We start from the raw sequence: 13439 nt of genomic DNA on the forward strand, positions 1-13439 counted from the left end.
CACTTGAAAAATCCACGTATAACTTTTGACTCCCTAAAAACTTAACTGCTAATATAATAGCTTACTGTTGACTGAAAGCCTTACCAGTAACATAAACAGTTAATTAGCGTGTATTTCATATGTTAAATGTATTAGATACCATATTCTTAAAGTGATACAGAGGAAAGAAAATGTTCTTAAGAAAATCATAAGGCACAGAAAATATATTTACTATCACTAAGTAGAAGTGGATCGTCATCAAGGCCTTCATCCTCATTGTCTTCATGATGGGTAGGCTGAGGAGGAGGAGGAAGATTAGGGATTGGTCTTGCTATCTTAGAGGTAGCAGAGGCAGAAGAGGTGGAAGGGGAAGCAGGCACACTTGGTGTAACTTTACAGAAATACATCATAATTTCTGTCTGACATTTTTGCTTTTTCATTCCTCTAAAAATATTTCCAGAGCAGGATGCAGTGGCACACCTGTAATCCCAGCTTCTTGAGAGGATCACTCGAGTTCAGGAGTTCGAGGCTGCACTTTGCTGTGGTTGTGCCTTTGACTAGCCAGTGCCCTCCAGCCTGGGAAACATAGCAAGACCCAAGATAGCAAGATGTGGTGCCAATCTTTATTCGTTTGTTTTAGTTTCAGTGCCCTTAGCACAGATGGGTCCATGTTTTAAAAGAAGTCAAAAGCAGTCTTGAATAACCCTTCTGCCATGTTGTATAATGTCAGTTTGTTTTCTGACACTGTTTCTTCTATGTTTGCTACCTCAATGTCTGGCACTGGTTTAAAAGCACTCATCTCCATCAAGTCTTCTTCTATTAATTCCTCCAATTAGGTGTCTATGAGCTCGTGAGTTTCTCCTTGGAAATCTGTACCCCTCACTTTTTTTTTTCCTTTTTGCCATATCCACAATTTATTTCATGATTTTCTTGATTGGCTCTGTCATAAAGTCTGTGAAGTCATGACAACCTCTGGACACAGTTTTCTCCAGCAAGAATTTATTGTTTCAGGCTTGATGGCTTTTGTTAGAACAGTGATAGCATTTTCAGTGGTATAATCCTTCCAAACTTTAATGATGTTCTATTTATTGGGGTTCTCTTCATAGCATTCACACTCCTTTCCGTAGAGTACCATGTGTGATGAATCTTAAAGATCCTTTTGACTCCCAATCTAGAGGCTGAATTAGAAACATGGCATTTAGGGGCAGGTAGAAGACTCTGATGCCTTCTGTGTTGAACTCATGGCGTTCTGGGTGGCCAGTGGCATTGTCTAATATCAAAATAACTTCAAAATGCCGTTCCTTACAGCCAAGGTACTTCCTGACTCCTCCCCTTTTCCATACTCTTCTTCCTTGTAACTGTATAAAATTAGGATTTTTAAAAATTATGGTAAAAATGCTTGGCATGGTGACTCATACCTATAATCCCAGTGCTTTGGAAGGCTGAGGTGGGAGCAGGAGTTCGAGTTTACAGTGAACCTTGATTGCACCACTGCACTCCAGCCTGGGTGACTGAACAAGAACCTGTCTCTTCAAAATAAATAAATAAATAAAAATATTATGGTAAAAATATATAGAACATAAAGTTTATCATTTTAAGTGTACATTTCTGTAGCCTTAAGTATATTCACAGTGTCCTGAAAACAAGCCTTTTAAAATTACTTTTAAAATGAAGTATTTGTATGCCAAAATACGACATTATTTACTTTATTTTATGAATTTAACAAAAAGCTTATGGCATTGTTTTACTAAGATTTAGTGTTTCCGCTATATGTAGTTCCTGTTTCATTCACTTTCTCTGCTTTATAATATTATTCAGTTCTTACCTCTTTGAAATCCATTCTCACTAAATAAAGCAATTTTAAAATTAAAATTAGGTGGTTTCATTCTATTGCTTATGATCAAATAAAACATTTCTCTGGCTTTTTCTTGCACATAGACATAATCCAAGTATTTTTTCCCATGACCTACAAATCTCTGAATGATTTGGTCTTTTCCACTTCTCCAGCATCATCGTCTACAATCGTTACTACATCCCTTTCTCTCTGCATTGACAGCTTCTTCCAAGCTTTTTTCTGCCTCCAGCCCTTTGAATTTTCTCTTTTCTTTTCTTGATCTTGACATAGCTGAGTCTTTTTCTTTATTAAAATTGTAGACACAGCAGCATCTCCTCAAAGAAGTCTTTCTTCACTGCATGAATTTGCAACCTTTCCCTCCTCCATGCTGCTGATACAACTCTGTTTCTTTTTAATTCTGTTTTATTTACTGAACAACATAGCCACAATCCAACTCTGTATGTAGGTAATTGTGTAGGAATAATTTATATACCAAATTTAGCAAAGTTAGCTCTCAGAAGAGGTGTGCGATTATGAAGGGATTTTTGTTATTTTTTTTAAAATCTATATGCTTTTGAATGGCAATATAGCATAATCTTCTAAGGCTTTAATCCTGGCTCCAACACTTAATTGTGTGACCCTGGGCAAGTTTCTTAATCTCTCTGCTATGGAACAGATTGTTTCCCCCAAAAAAATCATATGTTGAAGGCTAACCCTCAATGTGATGGCATTTTGAGATGGAGTCTTTGGAAGGGAATTGGGTTTAGACAAGGTTATAAGGGTGGGGCCTTCATAATTGGATTAGTGCCCTTGTAAGAAGAGACCAGAGAGCTTGACATCCCCTCTCCCCCAGTGTGGGTATACAAGCAAGAAGGTGGCCATCTGCAACCCAGGGTGAGAACCCTCACCAGAAACTGACCATGCTGGCACCTTGATCTTAGACTTTCAGTCTCCAGAACTGTGAGAAAATAAATATCTGCTGTTTAAGTCACTTGTTTATGGTACTTTGTTATGGCAGCCTGAGGTGACTAAGACACTTTCTGTGCCTCAGTTTTTTCATCTGTAAAATGAGAATAATTAAGACTTACAGTAATTGGTTGTATTGATGATTGAATGATATAATAACATGGAGAGCATTTGGAATAGTGCCAGGCACTTGGAAAGTGCTACGGAAGTGTTTGCTACTATTACACCATTGCTATTGCCATTGCTTATTAGAATATTTTAAGATAACATTTTTCATGAATCGAAATTACCTAGAGGGTTTGTTGTAATACTGATTGTTGAACCTTATTTCCCGAGTTTTTGTGACAGTCGATCTAGGTTGGGGCTTGAGTATTTACATGTCTAACAGTTTTCAGATGATGTTTGTGCTGCTGATTCTCAGACCAGACTTTGAGAACTGTTATTTTTTATTTATTTTTAAGTTCTGGAGTACATGTGCAGGATGTGCAGGTTTGTTACATAGGTAAACACGTGCCATGGTGATTTGCCACATCTATCAACCCATCACCTAAGTATTAAGCCCAGCATGCATTAGCTATTTTTCCTGATGCTCTCTCTTCCCCACACTCCCCCCAATGACAGGCCCCAGTGTGTATTGTTTCCTTCCCTGTGTCCATGTGTTCTTATTGTTCACCTCCCACTTATGAGTGAGAACATCCAGTGTTTGGTTTTCTGTTCCTGCATTAGTTTGTTGAGGATAATGGCTTCCAGCTCCATCCATGTTCCTGCAGAGAACATGATCTCATTCCTTTTTATTGCTGCATAGTATTCCACGGTGTATCTGTACCACATTTTCTTTATCCAATCTATCATTGATGGGCATTTGGGTTGATTCAATGTCTTTGCTATTGTGAATAGTGCTGCAATGAACATACACATGCATGTGTCTTTATAATAGAATGATTTCTATTCCTTTGGGCATATACCCAGTAATGAGATTGCTGGTTCGAATGGTATTTCTGGTTCTAGGTCTTTGAGGAATCTCCACAATGTTTTCCACAATTATTGAACTAATTTACCCTCCCACCAACAGTGTAGAAGTGTTCCTATCTCTCTACAGCTTCACCAGCATCTGTTGTTTCTTGACTTTTTAATAACCGTCATTCTGAGTGGTGTGAGATGGTATCTCGTTGTGGTTTTGATTTGCATTTATCTGATGATCAGTGATACTGAGCTTTTTTTCGTATGTTTGTTGCCTACATGAATGTCTTCTTTTGAGAAGTTTCTGATCATGTCATTTGCCCACTGTTTAATGGGGTTGTTTTTTTCTTGTAAATTTGTTTAAGTTCCTTGTAGACTCTGGATATTACACCTTTGTCAGATAGATAGGTTGCAAAATTTTTCTCCCATCGTGTAGGTTGTCTGTTCACTCTGATGATAGTTTCTTTTGCAGTGCAGAAGCTCTTTGGTTTATTTAGATCCCATTTGTCAATTTTTGCTTTTGTTGGAATTGCTTTTGATGTTTTTGTCATTAAATCTTTGCTTGTGCCTATGTCCTGAATGGTATTGCCTAGGTTTTCTTCTAGGGTTTGTATAGTTTGGGGTTTTACATTTAAGTCTTTAATCATCTTGAGTTAATTTTTGTATAAGGTGTAAGGAAGGGGTCTAGTCTCAGTTTTCTGCATATGGCTAGCCAGTTCTCACAGCACCATTTATTAAATAGGGAATCCTTCACCCATTGCTTGTTTTTGTCAGGTTTGTTGAAGATCAGATGGTTGTAGGTGTTTGGTCTTATTTCTAAGTTCTCTATTCTATTCCATTGGTCTATGTGTCTGTTTTTGTACTAGCACCATGCTGTTTTGGTTATTGTACCCTTTCAGTATAGTTTGAAGTTGGGTAGCATGATGCCTCCAGGTTTGTTCTTTTTGTTTAGAATTGTCTTGGCTGTATGGGCCTTTTTTTGGTTCCATGTGAATTTTAAAATAGCTTTTTAAAATAGTTCTGTGAAGAATGTCTACAGTAGTTGTATGGGAATAGCACTGAATGTATAAATTACCTTGGGCAGTATGGCCATTTTCACGATATTGATTCTTCCTATCCATGAGCATGGAATGTTTTTCCATTTGTTTGTGTCCTCTCTGATTTCCTTGAGCAGTGGTTTGTAGTTCTCCTTGAAGAGGTCCTTCACTTTTCTTGTTAGCTGTATTCCCGGGTATTTCATTCTCTTTGTAGCAATTATAAATGGGAGTTCATTCATGATTTGACTCTTTTCTTGTCTGTTGTTGGTGTATAAGAATGCTTGTGATTTTTGCACATTGATTTTGTATCCTGAGACTTTGCTGAAGTTGCTTATCAGCTTAAGAAGCTTTTGGGCTGAGACAGTGGGGTTTTTCTAGATAGAGGATCATGTCATCTGCGAACCAAGACAATTTGACTTCTTCTCATCCTATTTAAATACCTTTATTTCTTTCTCTTGTCTGATTGCCCTGGCCAAAACTTCTAATACTGTGTTGAGTAGGAGTGGTGGCTGGGCGCAGTGGCCCATGCCTATATTCCCAGCACTTTAGGAGGCCAAGGCAGGCAAATCACTTGAGATCAGAAGTTCAAGACTAGCCTGGCCAACATAGTGAAACCCCGTCTCTACTAAAGATACAAAAATTAGCGAGACGTGGTGGCATGTGCCTGTAATCCTAGCTACTAGAGAGGCTGAGGTGGAAGAATCGCTTGAACCCAGGAGGTGGAGGTTGCAGTGAGCTGAGGTCGTACCACTGCACTCTAGCCTGAGTGACAGAGTGAGACTCTGTCTCAAAAAAAAAGGGGGGGGGAGGGGGGAGAGTGGTGAGAGAGGGCATCCTTGTTTCGTGCCAGTCTTCAAGGGGAATGTTTTCAGCTTTTGCCCATTCAGTATGATATTGGCTGTGGGTTTTTCATAAATGGCTCTTACTATTTTGAGGTATGTTCCTTCAATACCTAGTTTATTGAGAGTTTTTACATGAAGCGATACTGAATTTTATCGAAGACCTTTTCTGCGCCTATTGAGGTAATAATGTGGTTTTTGTCTTTAGTTCTGTTTATGTGACGGATTACGTTTATTGATTTGCGTGTGTTGAACCAGCCTTGCATCTCGGGGTTGAAGCCTACTTGATCATGGTGATAAGCTTTTTGATGTGCTGCCAGATTTGGTTTGCCAGTATTTTATTGAGGATTTTTGCATCGATGTTCATTAGGGATATTGGCCTGAAGCCTTCTTTTTTGTTGTTCTTTCTTTGCCAGGGTTTGGTATCAGGATGATGCTGACCTCATAAAATGAGTTAGGGAGGAGTCCTTTGCAGTTGTTTGGAATAGTTTTAGCGGAAATGGTACCAGCTCTCTCTTTGTATCTCTGGTAGAATTCAGCTGTAAATCCATTTGATCCTGGGCTTTTTTGGTTGGTAGGCTATTTATTACTCCCTCATTTTCAGAACTTGTTATTGGTCTATTCAGGGATTCAACTTCCTGGTTCAGTCTTGGGAGGATGTATATGTCCAGGAATTTATCTATTTCTTCTAGATTTTCTAACTTACTTGCAGAGAGGTGTTTGTAGTACATTCTCTGATGGTCGTTTGTATTTCTGTGGGGCAGTGGTGGTATCCCCTTTATCATTTTTTATTGCGTCTATTTGATTCTTCTCTTTTTCCTTCTTTATTAATCTAGCTAGTAGTCTATTTTATTAATTTTTTTCAAAAAAACCAGCTTCTGGATCTGTTAATTTTTTGAAGGGTTTTTTGTGTCTCTGTTTCCTTCACTTCTGCTCTGATCTTGGTTATTTCTTGTCTTCTGCTAGCTTTGGGTTTTTTGTTGTTGGTGGTGGTGGTTCTCTAGTTCTTTTAGTTGTGAAGTTAGGATTTCATTTTGAGATCTTCCTAGCTTTTTTTTTTTTTTTTTTTTTTTTTAGGCAGGGCACAGTGGCTCACGCCTGCAATCCAAGCACGTTGGAATGCTGTGGCAGGGGGATTACTTGAGGTCAGGAGTTTGAGACCAGCCTGGCCATCATGGTGGAATCTCATCTTTACTTAAAAAAAAAAAAAAAAAATTAGCCTGGCATGGTGGCACGTGCCTGTAATGCCAGCTACTCAGGAGACTGAGGCAGGAGAATCACTTGAACCTAGGAGGCAGAGGTTGCAGTGAGCTGAGATCGTGCCACTGCACTCCAGTCTAGGTGACAGCGAGACTCTGTCTCAAAAAAAAAAAAAAAATCTTTCTAGCTTTTTAATGTGGGCATTTTAGTGCTATAAATTTCCCTGTTAACACTGCTTTAGCTGCATCCCAGAGATTCTGGTACATTGTCTTTTTGTTCTCATTAGTTTCAAAGAACTTCTTGATTTCTGCCCTAATTTCCTTATTTACCCAACAGTCATTCAGGAGCAAGTTGTGCAATTTCCGTGTAGTTGTGTGGTTTTGAGTGAGTTTCTTTGTCTTGAGTTCTAATTTAATTTCTCTGTGGTCTGAGAGACTGTTTGTTATTATTTCAGTTATTTTGCATTTGCTGAGAAGTGTTTTACTTCCAATTATGTGATCAGTTTTAGACTAAATGCAATGTGACACTGAGAAGATTGTATATTCTGTTGTTTTGGGATGGAGAGTTCTGTAGATATCTATCAGGTCCACTTGTTTTAGAGCTGAAGAGAACTGTTATTTTTAAAGAAATTTTTAAAAGCTGAAAACAAGTGTTTTAGATTGAAAGAGATAATAGTGTTTATTGCTTTGATGGGTTTCAACTTACTCTGCTGGCTTTTGTTTTTTTCAAAAATGTTTCAGAATCTTTATTTTTTGCCTCAGAGATGTTGAATTTCTTTTTATTTATTTATTTATTTATTTTTATGATACTTTAAGTTCTGGGGTACTTGTGCAGAACGTGCAGTTTTGTTACATAGACATACATGTGCCATGGAGGTTTGTTGCACCCATAAACCTGTCACCTACGTTAGGTATTTCTCCTAGTGCTGTCCCTCCCCTAGCCCTCCACCCCCCGACAGGCCCCAGTGTGTGATGTTCCCCTCCCTGTGTCCATGTGTTCTCATTGTTCAGCTCCCACTTATGAGTGAGAACATGTGTTTGGTTTTCTGTTCTTGAGTTAGTTTGCTGAGTATGTTGGTTTCCAGCTTCATCCATGTCCCTGCAAAGGACATGAACTCATCCTTTTTTATGGCTGCATAGTATTCCATGGTGTATATGTGCCACATTTTCTTCATCCAGTCTATCACTGATGGGCATTTGGGTTGGTTCCAAGTCTTTGCTGTTGTGAATAGTGCCACGGTAAACATATGTGTGCATGTGTCTTTATAGTAGAATAATTTATAATTCTTTGGGTATATACCCAGTAATGGGATTGCAGGGTCAAATAGTATTTCTAGTTCTAGATCCTTGAGGAATCACCACACTGCCTTCCACAGTGGTTGAACTAATTTACACTCCCACCAACAGTGCAAAAGTGTTCCTGTTTCTCCACATCCTCTCCAGCATCTGTTGCTTTCTGACTTTTTAATGATCACCATTCTAACTGGTGTGAGATGGTATCTCATTGTGGTTTTGATTTTGCATTTCTCTATTGATCAGTGATGATGAGCATTTTTTCATGTGTCTGTTGGCTGCATAAATGTCTTCTTTTGAGAAGTGTCTGTTCATATCGTTTGCCAACTTTTTGTTGGGATTATTTATTTTTTTCTTGTAAATTTATTTAAGTTCTTTGTAGTTCTGGTTAGTAGCCCTTTGTCAGATAGATAGATTGCAAAAATTTTCTCCCATTTTGTAGGTTGCCTGTTCACTCTGATAGTTTCTTTTGCTGTCCAGAAGCTCTTTAGTTTAATTAGATCCCATTTGTCAATTTTGGCTTTTGTTGCCATTGCTTTTGGTGTTTTAGACATGAAGTGTTTGCTCGTGCCTATGTCCTGAATGGTATTGCCTAGGTTTTCTTCTAGGATTTTTATGGTGTTAGGTCTTATGTTTAAGTTTTTAATCCATCCTGAGTTAATTTTTGTTTAAGGTGTAAGGAAGGGTCCAGTTTCAGTGTTCTGCGTATGACTAGCCAGTTTTCCCAACACCATTTATCAAATAGGGAATCCTTTCCCCATTGCTTGTTTTTGTCAGATTTGTCAAAGATCATATGGTTGTAGACGTGTGGCGTTATTTCTGAGGCCTCTGTTCTGTTTCCTTGGTCTATATATCTGTTTTGGTACCAGTACCATGCTGTTTTGGTTACTGTAGCCTCGTAGTATAGTTTGAAGTCAGGTAGTGTGATGCCTCCAGCTTTGTTCTTTTTGCTTATGATTGTCTTGGCTCTGCGGGCTCTTTTTTGGTTCCATATGAAGTTTAGTTTTTCCAGTTCTCTGAAGAAAGTCATTGGTAGCTTGATGGGGATGGCATTGAATCTATAAATTACTTTGGGCAGTATGGCCATTTTCCTGATATTGATTATTCCTATCCATGAGCATGGAATGTTTTTCCATTTATTTGTGTCCTTTCTTATTTCCTTGAGCAGTAATTTGTAGTTCTCCTTGAAGAGGTCCTTCATACCCCTTGTAAATTGTATTCCTGGGTATTTTATTCTCTTTGTAGCAATTGTGAATGGGAGTTCACTCATGATTTGGCTCTCTGCCTGTTATTGGTGTATAGGAATGCTTGTGATTTTTGCACATTGATTTTGTATCCTGAGACTTTGCTGAAGTTGCTTATCAGCTTAAGGAGATTTTGGGCTGAGACAATGGGGTTTTCTAAAAATACAATCATGTCATCTGCAGAGACAATTTGACTTCCTCTTTTCCTATTTGAATACCTTTATTTCTTTCTCTTGCCTGATTGCCCTAGCCAGAACTTCCAATACTGTGTTGAATAGGAGTGGTGAGAGAGGGCATCCTTGTCTTGTGCCAGTTTTCAAAGGGGATGCTTCCAGTTTTCGCCTATTCAGTATGGTATTGACTGTGGGTTTGTCTTCAGTAGCTCTTATTATTTTGAGATATGTTCCATCAATACCTAGTTTATTGAGAGTTTTTAGCATGAAGGGATGTTGAATTTTGTTGAAGGCCTTCTCTGCATCTATTGAGATAATCATATGGTTTTTGTCATTGGTTCTGTTTATGTGATGGATTACGTTTATTTATTTGCATATGTTGAACCAACCTTGCATCCCAGGGATGAAGCTGACTTGATCGTGGTGGATAAGCTTTTTGGTGTGCTGCTGCATTCGGTTTGCCAGTATTTTATTAAGGATTTTCACATCGATGTTGATCAGGGATATTTTATTTTCTTTTGAAAAGAAAATTTTCTTTTTTTGTTGTGTCTCTGCCAGGTTTTGGTATCAGGATGATGCTGGCCTCATAAAATGAGTTAGGGAGGAGTCCCTCTTTTTTCTGTTGTTTGGAATAGTTTCAGAAGGAATGGTACCAGCTCTTCTTTGTACCTCTGGTAGAATTCAGCTATGAATCCTTCTGGTCCTGGACTTTTTTTGTTGGTAGGCTGTTAATTACTGCCTCAGTTTCAGAACTTGAATATTGGTCTCTTCAGGGATTCGACTTCTTCCTGGTTTAGACTTGGGAGAGTGTATGTATCCAGGAATTTATTCATTTCTTCTAGATTTTCTAGTTTATTTGCATAGAGGTGTTTATAGTATTCCCTGATGGCATTTTGTATTTCTGTTGGATCAGTGGTGATATCCCCTTTATCATTTTTTATTGCATCTATTTGATTCATCTCTCTTTTGTTCTTTATTAGTCTGGCTTGTGGTCTATTTTGTTGATCTTTTCCAAAAACCAGCTCCTGGATTCATTGATTTTTTTGAAGGGTTTTTCATGACTCTATCTCCTTCAGTTCTGCTCTGATCTTAGTTATTTCTTGTCTTCTGCTAGCTTTTGACTTTATTTACTCTTGCTTCTCTAGTTCTTTTAATTGTGATGTTAGGGTGTCAATTTTAGATCTTTCCTGCTTTCTCTTGTGGTCATTTAGTGCTATAAATTTCCCTCTCCACACTGCTTTAAATGTGTCCCAGAGATTCTGGTACGTTGTGTCTTTGTTCTCATTGGTTTCAAGGAACATCTATTTCTGCCTTCCTTTCATTATTTACCCAGTAGTCATTCAGGAGCAAGTTGTTCAGTTTCCATGTAGTTGAGTGAGTTTCTTAATCCTGAGTTCTAATTTGATTGCACTGTGGTCTGAGAGACTGTTATGATTTCCTTTCTTTTGCCTTTTCTGAGGAGTGTTTTACTTCGAATTATGTGGTCAATTTTAGAATAAGTGTGATGAGGTGCTGAGAAGAATGTATATTCTGTTGATTTGTTGTGGAGAGTTCTGTAGATGTCTATTAGGTCCGCTTGGTCCAGAGCTGAGTTCAGGTCCTGAATACCCTTGTTAATTTTCTGTCTTGCTGATCTAATATTGACAGTGGGGTGTTAAAGTCTCCCACCGTTATTGTGTGGGAGTCTAAGTGTCTTTGTAGGTCTCTAATAACTTGCTTTATGAATCTGGGTGCTCTTCTATTGGGTGCATATATATTTAGGTTAGTTAGCTCTTGTTATTGCATTGATCCCTTTACCATTATGTAATGCCCTTCTTTGTCTCTGTTGATCTTTGTTGGTTTAAAGTCTATTTTATCAGAGACTAGGATTACAACGCCTGCCTTTTTTTTTTTTTTTTGCTTGGTAAATATTCCTCCATTCATTTATTTTGAGTCTATGTGTGCCTTTGGCCATGAGGTGGGTCTCCTGAATACAGCACACTGATGGGTCTTGACTCTTTATCCAGTTTGCCAGTCTGTGTCTTTTAATTGCGGCATTTAGCCCGTTTACATTCAGGGTTAACATTGTTGTGTGTGAATTTGATCCTGTCATAGATGTTGAATTTCTTATCTAATTAGTGTTGAAATTTGGTAATGGGGATTTGAATTTATTTGGTTTTATTTTCTATACATGATAAAAAATGATAAAACTATAGGAAAGAAATCTCTTGTATTTTTCTGTTGTTTTTTTTTTGTTTTGGTGAGTCTTTTTTCATTTGTTTAAAAGACATTCATAATTGCTTGTTGGAACATTTTTAATGATACCTGCTTTAAAATCCTTGTCAGGTCTATCTAGCATCTATATCATCCTCGTATTGGTGTCTGATGATTGTCTTTTCTCATTTCAGTTGAGAGTTTCCTAGTTGATATGATGAATAATTTTTAATTACATCCAGGACATTATAGTTACCATGTGACTCTAGATCTTACTGATATATTCTGTTTTAGCAGTGGGGGCTGGAGGTGCTGCTGTCAGGTAGAGGTGAAGGTCCACATTACCCACTCTGCCTCCTTTTACTTTCTAGGGTGGATCCAGTGAGGGAGCTCGTTACTGGGTGAAGGTGGAATTTCAGGCTCTCCACGAGGCCTTTGCTGACCCCTTCCTGGTTGTGAGGGAGGGGGGCACCTTGTTACTGCTCCACATGGCCTCCACTGTCACCTCTGTTGGTTGGGGGCTTGTTATCACCAGGCAAGGGACAGATTCTCAACTCTGTCTTCTTTGATAGCACCTCAATGTGTGTAGCATAAGTTGGGGAGAGGGGTACCTCATTTCAGGCTGCTAAGGGTGGCTGCCTAGGCTCTCCATTCAGTGTAGGGAGGCGAGAGTGGGGCCAAGATTTGTTCCCTTGTAACTAACTGGAATATTATTGTCTTTGGCCAGAGAGAGCAGGCTTTTCTTGGGGCTTTGTTTCTCCACTTCTTTTGGCGTTTCTGGGTTGCCATCCTCTCTAGCACTCAGTCCAGGATATGTGAGGCAAAAGTAAAACCCAGGAAATGCTGTCTTGTCGTTTCTTGCATCCTGAGATCTCTAGCCTATCATCTTTTTTCTCTCTGCCTTTCAGTCTTTATGTTCATTTATATGTCAGGTTTCAGAGTTTTTAGCTGTGTTAGCAGGAGGAATAGAGAGAATTTATGTACTTTTAAAAGTTATTTTTTATGAAATAACTTTGACATTCCTAGCAATTTACTTCTGAAAAAATGTTTTCGGCCTGGCATGGTGGCTTACGCTTGTAATCCCAGCACCTTGGGAGGCCAAGGCAAGCAGATCACCTGAGGTCAAGAGTTCAAGGCCAGCCTGGCCAACGTGGTGAAACTCTGTCTCTACTAAAAATACAAAAATTAGCTGGGCGTGTCCCAGCTATTCGGGAGGCTGAGGCAGGAGAATCCTTTGAACCTGGGAGGTGGAGATTGCAGTGAGCCGAAATCATGCCACTGCACTCCGGCCTGGGTGACAGAGCGAGACTCTATTTCAAAAAAAAAAAAAAAGTTTTTGGATCCTTAAACCAACAGGCTTCTTTTGCTTGCAAATATTTTAAGACCCAATTAAAATATAATAGAAATGTTTAAAATGAAATATTAGAAGCCATTAAAATGATATTGTAAATTTGAATTTATTGACATGAAAAGAGATTCACAATGTAATAAATGAAAAACAGGTTTCGAAATAATGTTTGATGTTAAGTATATACAAATGTGTATAAAAAATATATGTACATAGATGAAGGTTTAGAATGATATAAGGGGGTATATCTCTGGGAAGATAGAAATTTTGTGTGTATTATTTTATGCTTGTTGCTCCTGGAGACTTTTAGTTCTTTTGTAGAAAACATTGCTTGATTTTGAAATAAGAATGAAATATAAAAGTTCTTAATTTAT

The 13439-nt window shown here is 38.3% G+C and overlaps 1 protein-coding gene across 12 annotated transcripts in view; it reads left to right on the top strand.

Moving 5' to 3' along the window:
* The window catches only part of DOCK7 (dedicator of cytokinesis 7), a 239067-nt gene that overhangs the window by 118293 nt on the left and 107335 nt on the right, over positions 1–13439 (top strand). The window lies entirely within an intron of this gene.

The sequence above is a fragment of the Gorilla gorilla genome, chromosome 1, assembly GCF_029281585.2.
Source record: "Gorilla gorilla gorilla isolate KB3781 chromosome 1, NHGRI_mGorGor1-v2.1_pri, whole genome shotgun sequence".
Lineage (NCBI taxonomy): Eukaryota > Metazoa > Chordata > Mammalia > Primates > Hominidae > Gorilla > Gorilla gorilla.